The sequence below is a fragment of the Adiantum capillus-veneris genome, chromosome 1 (genome assembly GCF_014529385.1).
Source record: "Adiantum capillus-veneris isolate H3 chromosome 1, ASM1452938v2, whole genome shotgun sequence".
Lineage (NCBI taxonomy): Eukaryota > Viridiplantae > Streptophyta > Polypodiopsida > Polypodiales > Pteridaceae > Adiantum > Adiantum capillus-veneris.
In genome coordinates, this window is record NC_140931.1 from 162210311 (window position 1) to 162221477 (window position 11167).

The 11167-nt window shown below is 45.3% G+C and overlaps 1 pseudogene; it reads right to left on the reverse strand.

Annotated features, from left to right (window-relative positions):
- Positions 1–2054: 2054 nt before the first annotated feature.
- LOC147465916 (uncharacterized) lies at positions 2055–4894 on the reverse strand (annotated as a pseudogene).
- Between the last annotated feature and the right edge of the window lie 6273 nt (positions 4895–11167).

Consider the following 11167-nt stretch of genomic DNA (forward strand, 5'->3'; position numbering starts at 1 on the left):
TCTCAATCATCAAGACTTGTTGCCATCCCTCATCCATCTTCCTCGAGGTAGAGGTCAGGGAAAATTTTTACCGCGATTTCACGGGTGGTTTGCTCACAAGGAATGCGGAGAACTTCACTCTTGTGTGGCTTGACTGCTGTTAACATTTGGGCTCGCGGCTCAACACTCGAGTGGTCCTTGGGAGTGTCATCATTAGTGCCCATCTTACCAGATTTGAGCACTTCATTTTCATTATTGCTCCCTTCTCCTCCTTGCTTTGCTCCTTCAACTTCCATGTTGGACACAATTGGTTCTTTGAATGTGGTTGCTTCTGCCTGCTCTACCTTACCCTCTTTAGCTTCACCAATACCATTCAAATGGCATTCTCTAGCAAAGTGGCCCAACCCATTGCACATGAAACATGCTCCAAAGAACGTACCAAATCTGAGAGAGATTACTTTCAAACCTGCACCTACATTATTTACCATACTTTTTGAAGGAGGTTTACGTACATCCCAATAAATGCATAATTTATTTTTTGTAGTCTCCAACTTTCTATGCACTAGAACGAATAGAGGAATACCCAAGGTATTTGCAAGGTCTCTGAGATTATCCCATAGGCAGATTGGTAAGTTGACAAAGTCAACCCACACCAGGTACATATCCTTAGAGGCCTCTGGAGACTTGAAGGATGAGTTCCATGGTATCACACAGACGGAGGAGCCATTAATGTACAACGTGCTTTTGACAGGAGTCTGTCAGTTGCAATAGGGTCGATGAACCGAATAGTGTACAACCCTTTGGTTATATATTGGATATAGTCAATAGTTTTACCCTTGTTGAGGACCGCCAGATAGGCTATCCATCTGGTGAGCTCTATTTGTGATGGAGCTATATCCATAAAACCAAACACTAAAGACAAACTAGCCACCGTAGCAAGCTGCTTTTTAATCAGCGTCGGTGGGGCTGCACACATTATGTACTTTGATCACCTGTGGTGGCAGGATTTTTTCCAAATCTTGAAAGGCTGTCTCTCCATTGAATGTGACATAGTCAGATACACCTTGCCTTCACTCCTCACATGACCTCTTGAGGTGTCCATCCTGTTGTGCTTTGCTGCTATCCTGATCACCTCCATTTGGAACGGACGGATGGACTACAAATTGTTGGCTCTTGGTCGACCCCTGACCCCCCGCCGCTACTTCAATGTATGATGGTTTGGGTGTATTATCCATCATACATGCCCTTTACCGAGCAAACTACAAGACTTATTATTGAACCAAAGCTTTTTCTCGATCCTAGTGTCCAATGCTAAGTGAGAATGGGTCCTAGGGTCCAAGGTAAGCACCCCGCCCCCCCCGTCTGTCCCCTTTATACTTCGTTAGCGTAGGAGCCAATATCGAATCCCTGTCCTCTCGTTAACCCACGTGGCGTGGCTGCTCTCTTCTAAAAAAAACCACTGCGATGAAAAGATCTAAAAAAACCTACAACGTTAACTCTCAGCAGCAATTCGATCTTCTGCACAAGAAGTTCGTAGGTTCCCAGAAGCAGCTCGGAGCTTTGTCTGCAGGTTTGTCTCTGGCCACTGTTTGAGAGAGAGAGAGAGAGAGAGAGAGAGAGAGAGAGAGAGAGAGAGAGAGAGAGAGAGAGAGAGAGAGAGAGAGAGAGAGAGAGAGAGAGAGAGAGAGAGAGAGAGAGAGAGAGAGAGAGAGAGAGAGATCTCAGCAGCAACTCGATCTTCTCCACAAGCAGTTTGCAGGTTCCCAACAAGGGCCGGCGGGCCAGAAAGCTGTGGGTTGTTTTCAGCAGGTGTGAAGAAAGGGCCTTTCTCCAGATGCTATCACCTATGTGTGTAGCTTGTGAGCATGCGTCTATATGCAAGATGCCCTTGAAAAGAGATGGCTTGCTTGGCACTGCCTTAATCAATATGTATGCCAAATGTGGGACACTTGAGCAAGCACAAAATGTGCTTGAGGAGCTTACTGTTTGGAACAACGTCAACTGATTGCAGGATACACACAACAGGAGTAGGGACAGAAAGCTCTAGGCTTTTTTCAGCGGATACAAAGTGAGCATCACCGAATGAGCAGAAACAAGTGCAACATCACTCGCCAAGCATACCTATTATCATCATCGACCTCGCATCTTGCTGTCGTGAATCTAGCCCAATTCACTCGCCAAAAAAAACAACTCGAATGAAACGTGGGCTGGTGCTCACCGGAGACTACCCTCTCGTGATATGGTTCTTGCATTACATCAAAAATCTCTTCCTCCCGTGCATCCTTGAGCGACACCACGCGTGGTTTGCAATAATCGTCGAAAATTCTGCCATCCCTTTTTGAACATCGCCTGATCGTCGTGATCTGGCCTCTACCACACTGGTTATTTCCACGTGCACTCATGTAGTGCTCCCACTCATTTCTCAGCCCTCTTTGACGAGGGGGAATCCATCGGCCATCCTTTTCCTGTCCCGACATGCTGTCCCACTCATGCCCACATATCTCACCACACATCTTAGTTGCTCACTGGCCCCTCGGCTCAGCCCGATATATCCTAATGGCGGTACATCGCTGACCATCCAATTGTGTTCCTTGCTGCCTGGTAGGCTTGGTCTTGTATCGAGCACACTTTACCCATCTTGCATCTTCTTGTAATCCGCCCCATCATGGGGGAATCCAGTGGCCATCTGAGGCCTGCATTTGAATCAGCCCCCGCTGATCCATTAGGTGTAACATACGTCTTCCCACAATGAGCCTACTAAAATCATCCAACGGCTCTAACTCCACTAGCTTAGCCTTGCATCGACCAAGTGCGTTCCACTGTGATGTTAACTCTGCAACTCCAGACATGTGGGTCATTCCATATTCAAAAGCATCCCGGCGTTGGGTTCCTTCTCCTGGGTCCCATACGAGGCTACCTTGCCCTTTGTCCTTCCCGCATAACTGTCTTGAGGGTTACCGTTCCAACCCCAAGACTTCCTTTGTCAAATGTCAATACATCCTCGCGTACATCGATCCTTAACAGGGCTGTCCTAGTCCCAGTCTTTGCATGTCCGCTGGTTTTACTCACCAAAAGGGATAACCGCCCTGGTTGCCATCCACAAACCTAAGAGCATTCAATTTGGTTACATACCACGAGTACTTTACTCGGGACTCAAAGAGGGGCTCTGCCCCCCTTACCATAACCAGGTCTACAACTCCCATTTCTTAGCACCACACATCTTGGCTTTATCTTTAAGCCTACTTCCACAACGCAACCGGTTCCATTGCGATGGCACAAGGCTCCACGGGCCTCCAGGTTCTATTTCCCAAAACCCGCATAACCACACATGTTTGAAGAACTTTTCAATCGCCCACTGGCAAGCATGGTCTCTCCAAAAATCTAACCTCGAGTTACTTATGTGCGTCTCCACTGAGGACCAGTTGCTGCTGGTTACATAGGGGCGTACCAGCACTTGTTGCATCCACACCAACCCCAGAGAATGGATCTTTGCGAGACCTCGATTCTGGTATATTTCATCAACCTCAATACACATACTCGACTGGCCACATTCCCAGCTGTACTCCGCTATCTTACTTCCATTCACGACCACTCGCATCGATGCCCTCAATACCATGTTGGTTAATCCCACACATACTCTATTTGGTCACGCTTTACCTCGAGCTGAACTCCCCATGCAGTATAAAAGAAATTCATAGGTTTCCTGTTGTTCCTTCATCAAGTCTGGGGCAGAACAGGGGTCAACCTCATGCTCATCCCGAGTACCATAAATGTCAGGCATCTTGCCTAGCAATTCCAATTGCTCCTTATTGCTTTGAGTAGGATAAGGTGACTTGACCTGAATCCCCACTTCTTCGCTTGCGTCTGGTCTTATACCTGGTTTGGACCTTGTCATCGAAGTTTCAAGTCTCTCAACCGACTCAGGGAGTATCGCCCTCTCTGAGGGGAGCGACCCTGTTTCATGGCCTAGAAGTGCATCCACCATCTCTGACCTTACATCCTGCTCAACCATATCTTCCCACAATTCCAGCACACCTGATATTTTCACACTAGACACGAGCTAGTCCCTGGTTTTCGAATCACACATTTCCGCATACGCTTGTGTCCCCCAATCATGTGAGGGGGGAGTCGTCAGGGCCCACCTGGCGCTCCTCTAAAACTTCCTCATTCGATTCCACTGTACGAGGCATGTCAGCCTTCTCCGAATTCAACGTCCCCATGCATTATTGCACTCCCCAAACACAAGGGTAAAGAAGGGGAACAGGGCCCGTCGGGCGCTCATCAACATGGCTCTCACTTGAGCAATCTTCATCCAGCACATCTGGCTTGCAAGCCATCAATTCCTCATCCCGGGAAGCATAAGAGTTACCACAAGTATCCACATCCTTATTACCACCGTCATCAAGAATAACCCCCTTCGCTCGGGAACATTGCATTCAATTTATTGGCCAAATACCGCTCCTCCATTTCAACCTCAAAAAATTGATCATCATCTCCTCTCATTTCATCCCCACATGATGCATTCGTATTCACCTCTTCTTTCGCTCGTGCTGCTTCTTTGGCCAGCTTATCATGCATAAGAGACACATTCTCGAAAAACTTGGTTATCGCCTGCTCTTGCAGACAGAGTTCGTTCTCCATGTTTGTTTTCTTTCCTTCGAGTACCTTTCTCGTTCTTTTACCCTCCATCTGCATCGCATCTACATCCCGATGGTACATCTCCATGATTCTGGAGCATATTTGAGTCAAAGCCTGCATGGCATCTTGCACCGTATCCCATTCATATCCCTGTTCTCCGCTGCTCCATCCATCATAACATGCCAGCAAACGACGCATAGCTTTTTTGAAACATAAGAACGCCACGTCCACATTGAACCACGCCTTTAATGAGGCCATCTTCAAAGGCCATCTCCATAGAGAGGCAAAAAATCCACTAACAACTCTAGGGAAGAAGCAATACTCGCAACACAAATCAATTCCAACTTCATTCACCCATGCTTGCACCTTGAAAGTTGGTCATTTTATGCAAGACCTTCACACGGGTTTGAGAATCCATGATGTAATTGCTAGTCACGGCCGTTGGAGGGGAATGTCATGCTTAACGGTGATTTGATCAATATGTATGCTGAATGTGGTGCCCTCACGCAACTACAAAAAATTCTAGATGAGCTTTTTCTACGAATTGTCACCTTTTAGAGCATGTTGATTGACATGGTTGTGGCAAGGCAGATCTTGGCTATTTTAACCACATGAAAAGTGAGGGTTTCTCAACATACAAAGTCTCTTGGAGTGTTTCTATACGACATTGGCATGTTCTTGATGACCATTTTACCTGTAATGTTGCATGTCAGATACATTGAATGATGGGAATGGCATCTCTTGGAATCCATTGGTCACGAGATATGCACCACAGGAGCACGACCAAAAATCTCTAGGCTTTTTTTAGCTTCCTATCTAGAGTGTGGACTCTTGGAATGCATTATTGCAGGATCTACCCTATTGGAGAAAGCGCCTCTCTCTAGATGCAATGACCTACGCATGCATCTTGAAGGCATGTGGCTCTATGCAAGATGCTGATATGGGCACAAAAATTCACAGTTATATTGTTAGTCAAAGGATGTTGTAAAAAGATATCGTGCTTGGCACTATCTTGGATGTATGCCAAATGTGGTGCGTTTGAGAAAGAACAAAAAGTGCTTGAGGAGCTTCCTGTCCAGAATGTCGTTTCTTGGAATGCACTAGTTGCGGGATGTGCGCAACAAGAGCAGGGGTCGAAAGCACTTGGATGTTTTCAGTGGATGCAAAGCAAGGTGGTACCAAACGTACTGTACGTGGCGTATATGTACGTATTGTATGTTGTTCCGTACAGGAAAATTTTTTACGTAAGTAAAAATACGTACTCTTGTAAAAAAACCGCAAAGTAATAAATTTTCTAGGACATTTCCAATAAAAAACAAGAGAGAAGCCAACAACTTATAGAGACATTCAAAGAAACGTTTTACAGGACAACCATATACTGTGTAACTATTGCAAGAGATTTGGATTTTTATTTTAAATCAGCACTGTACGGGCTTTCCACACCCCACCCCAAAAACCCAAAAAAAAAAACACGGCGTACGGATCGTTCCGTACGGTACGGATCTGTACATAATGTCCGTATGGTACACGGATCAGTACGTACGTTTTGATCCAACCTTGATGCAAAGCAACTGTATTTCTCCAAATTTAGTCAGTTATACTTTGGTCTTGAAGGCTATGCTTACATTTTGAAGGCATGTGGCTCTACGCAAGTGCTCGAAGAGCTTCCTGTCTCAAGTGTGGACTCTTGGGATGCATTGATTGCAAGATTTGACCCATAGGGGCAGGGCCAAAATGCTCTAGCAGATGCGAAGCTGGGGACCTCTCTCCAAATGGAATCACCTACACATGCATCTTGAAGGCATGTGGCTCTATGCAAGATGCTAATATGGGTACAAATATTCACAATTATATTGTTAGTCAGAGGCTCGTAGAAAAGGCTGTCGTGCTTGCCACTATCTTGGTCGATATGTATGCCAAATGTGGTGTGCTTAAGAAATCACAAAAAATGCTTTAGGAGCTTCCTATCCGGAATGTCGCCTCTTTGAATGCACTGACTGATAGCGGGATACACACGACAAGAGCGGGGCCAAAAAGCTCTAGGCCGTTTTCAGCGGATGCAAAGCAAGTGTATCTCTTCAGTTGGCAATCACCTATGCATGCATCTTGAAGGCATGTGGATCTATGCCAAGATGCTGATGTGGGTACAAAAAATCACAAAGATGCTGATGTTGAAAAAAGATGTCGTGCTTGGAACTTCCATGGTCGATATTTATTATGCCAAATGTGATGCTCTTAAGAAAGCACAAAAAGTGCTTGAGGAGCTTCCTATCCAAAATGTCAAGTCTTAGAATGCATTGATTGTGGGATACGCGCGATAGGAGCAAGGCTAGAAATCTCTATGCCGTTTTCACGAATGCATCTCTTCAAATTCAATCTGAATGCATATGCTTGTGCCTTGAAGGCCAGTGGCCTTACACGAGCCATTGACATGGGTGAGCGTATTAACAAGAAGATACCTGATCCACCACGCTTGGTGAAAGATGTCATGCTTGGAAATTCTTTGGTTGACATGTATGCCAAATGTGGTACTGTCAAGAAAGCATGAAATGTTTGTGATGGGCTTTCTCTCCAGAATGTCATCACCTGCAATATGTTGGTTGCAAGATATGCCCAATATGCCTATTGCGAGGGTATAAGAATCCACGATGTGATTGCTAGTCGGGGGCTGTTGGGAGTACGATGACATGCTTGGCGGTGGTTTGATCAATATTGTGGTTCCCTTTTATGAAACGTAATGCTTGGCACTTCCTTGGTCGACATCTATGTCAAATGTGGTAGGGCCACGGAGCCCTGGGCTGGGCTGTTTCCAAAAAATGCAAAGCGAGGGCATCTCTCTAGATGCAATCACCTATGCTCATATAGATGTTTGATGCCTAGCTCGATCTTACTAAGAAAGCTCTAAACTTTTTTGCGTCTTGATGGTTTCTCACTAGGAAAAAACTCTTGGAGTGCTCATATAGAAGTTTGATGCCTAGCTCGATCTTACTAGGAAAGCTCTAAACTTTTTCTTTGATGTTACACAAGGGCATTTCATCAAAATTGTTTCTTGTGTCATTTCTTGGAGTGTGTTGATTGTAGGAAATGCGAGAGCTCAGAGGAAGGATTTGTACTTGTTAGGAAATAAGACGTAGCTAAATAGATAATTGAGTAGATTACTTAATGGAGAGAGACAGATTTATATACACGAGATTATAGAATAGAGAGAGAGAGAGAGAGAGAGAGAGAGAGAGAGAGTACACACGATATACGTGGTTCACCCAATGTGGGCTACGTCCACGGGAAAGCAGCCACTCAATGGCTTTAGTACTTCAAAACAAGAAGTAGTTTACAAAGGCATTATACCCTTAATGGAGCTCCCGCCTTGCTTCACTCTCACCACCTCACACTCACCTTGTTGCATCAACTTCACACTATGAAATGTGTGTAGAAATGGCCTCCTTTTATAGGCCAAAAGGGCTGCCCTCTCTTATGAGAGACAGCCATGTGTAGCCGCCCTTGTGCGAATAAGTCCAAATCGGACCCTCCAATCCGCCCATGTGTGGCCGCCCTTGAGAAGACAAGTCCGCTTTTGAATTCGGCCACCGGCCAGCGGCCATTGACTTCCGACCACCGGCCACTGGCCATTGACTTCCGACCACCGGCCATCGGCCATTGACTACCGGCCACTGGCCAACCGACCAATTGTTTTTCGACCACTTTCCGACCGCCGTCCAGCCATAATATTCCGGCGAAAAAGAATATTCCGGCGAAAAAAAGTCTCGAGGGCCTCCGCCCCCGAGGCCTTTAAAGTTGCCCCTGATTCTTGTCCGTGAAAATTTTGGTTTCCTGCCACCGCCCATTGACTTCCGACCACCGACCACCGGCCATTGACTTCCGGCCACCGGCCATCGGCCATTGACTACCGACCACCAGCCAACCGACCGGTTGTTTTTCGACCACTTTCCAGCCGCCGTCCGGCCATAATATTCCGACGAAAAAAAATCTCGGGGGCCTCCATCCCCAAGGCCTTTAAAGTTGCCCCTGATTCTTGTCCGTGAAAATTTTGGTTTCCGGTGAGTGATTTTCCTTCACGCACGATGGCTTCTCCTCATAATGGGGACCTTACAAATGTGCGCTTTTACCACAGAAAATTACAAGGGTAAATCAGGCTCCATACTTAACAATCTCCCACTTGGAGACTGATCTCCAAACCAAACCTGTGATTGCTTTCCATTCTGGCTTCTTATCCTTGAATGCCGATTGAAAATGAGCAAAAGCTCAACTTCTCCTTGTTGACCACCTTTGTAAACATGTCTGCAGGATTTTCACTTGTATGCACCTTTCCTAGCTTTAGTTGTCCCTCTTCCAAAAGAGTGCGTATGAAGTGATATCTCACCTCAATGTGCTTTGTCCTTGAATGAAAGGCTGAGTTCTTCGCAAGATGGATAGCGCTTTGGCTATCACTGTACAAGACACAATTGTCTTGTTTGAATCCAAGCTCTTCTAAGAATCTGTGAAGCCACAGAATTTCTTTGCTTGCCTCCGTCATTGCTACATACTCTGCTTCCGTGGTAGAAAGTGAAACCACTTTCTGCAGCTTTGAAGCCCAGCTTACTGCTGTGCCTCCAACCGTGAACACATAGCCAGTAGCGCTCCTTCGAGTATCTTTGTCACCTTCCATATCTGCATCAGCATACCCTTCTAGAAAAATACCAGTTCCTCCAAAATACAAAGCATTTGTTGTTGTCCCTTTTAGATACCTAGGTATCCACTTCACAGCTTGCCAATGCTCTTTACCTGGGTTGTCCATGAACCTACTCACAACTCCCACTGCATGTGCAATGTCTGGCCTTGTCCAGACCATAGCATACATTAGAGAACCTACCGCTGTAGCATATGGAACTTTAGACATATAGGCTATCTCCTCTTGTGTCTTCGAACACATATCCTTCGTTAGTTTAAAATGACCAGCCAAAGGTGTAGAAACTGGTTTTGCATTTTGCATTGCAAACCTTTCTAGTACCTTCTTGATGTAATCTTCTTGAGATAGCTTTATTGTCTTCTTCGTCCTGTCCCTTGATATTTTCATAGCAAGTATCCTCTTTGCAGCACCTAAATCTTTCATTGAAAAAGATTTGGACAACTCCTCTTTTAGGTCTTTGATGTCCTGCATGTTAGCACTTGCAATCAACATGTCATCAACATACAACATTAGGATGATGAATTTCCCATCTCCCAAATTCTTTGTATAGACGCAGTGATCCGAGTTGCATCTTGTGAATCCATGATCCAACATCCATCGATCAAACTTCAAGTACCATTGTCTTGATGCTTGCTTTAAACCATACAAGCTCTTCTGTGATCTGCAAACCATTTTCTCCTTACCTTTTACTTCATACCCCTTTGGTTGAAGCATGTAGATTTCCTCCTCTAAGTCACCGTGAGGAAATGCCGTATTTACATCCATTTGCTCGAGATTTAGATCATGAGCAGCCACAAGGCTTAAGACAAGCCTAATTGAGTTCATTTTTACAACAGGAGAAAATATTTCATTGAAGTCAATACCTTTCTTTTGAGAAAAACCTTTTACCACAAGCCTAGACTTGTACCTTTTCTTCCCACCTTCTTCTTCCTTTAGCTTGTACACCCATTTGTTTTTAAGTGCCCGCTTACCTTTAGGCAACTCAACCAACTCCCATGTTTGGTTGCGATGTAGTGAGTCCATCTCCACTTGCATGCTCTTCGTCCATTCTTCTTTGGATTCATGTTGCATAGCTTCTTCATATGATTCCGGCTCTCCAGAATCTGAGATCAAGAGATGTTTGAAGGAAGGAACAAACCTTTCTGGAGGTCTACTTGCTCTTGTAGATCTTCGGGGAATAGGTTGAGGCTTCTCATTTGGTTGACGTTGCTACACATTGTCACCGTTTGCAGTCCTTGAGTCTTCACCGTCCTCAAGCTCCATGTACTCATCACCTGTTTCTTTTGTTTGTTTTCTTTCCAAGTAATCTTTGTACATATTTTGTTCATTAAAAATTACATCCCTACTCCTTAAGATTTTACCATCTTCAGGATTCCATAGGCGATACCCAAAGTCTCCTTCTCCATAGCCAATGAAGAAACACTTTTTGGACTTTGCATCTAACTTTGATCTTAGGCTTCTATCTATGTGCATGAAAGCCTCCTACCCAAACACTTTGAGAAATGCATAATTCACCGGTTTACCTGTCCATGCCTCTTCTGGAACTCCCCCATCCAATGCCGTTGAGGGTGACCGATTGATTAAGTACACAGAAGGACTTACAGCTTCCGCCTAAAGCTCAAGCGGTAGGCCTACATGTAGCCGCATGCTTCGTGCTCGTTCCATGATTGTCCTGTTCATCCTTTCCGAAATCCCATTTTGTTGAGGTGTCCTTGGGGTTGTCCTTTGCCTCCGAATGCCATTGCTAGCACAAAAGCTTTCAAAAGCTTGGCTGCAATATTCGCCTCCATTGTCGGATCTGAGGCATTTAACCTTGGTACCTGTTTCATTCTCCACTAAGGCTTTCCACCTTTGAAATATGGAAAA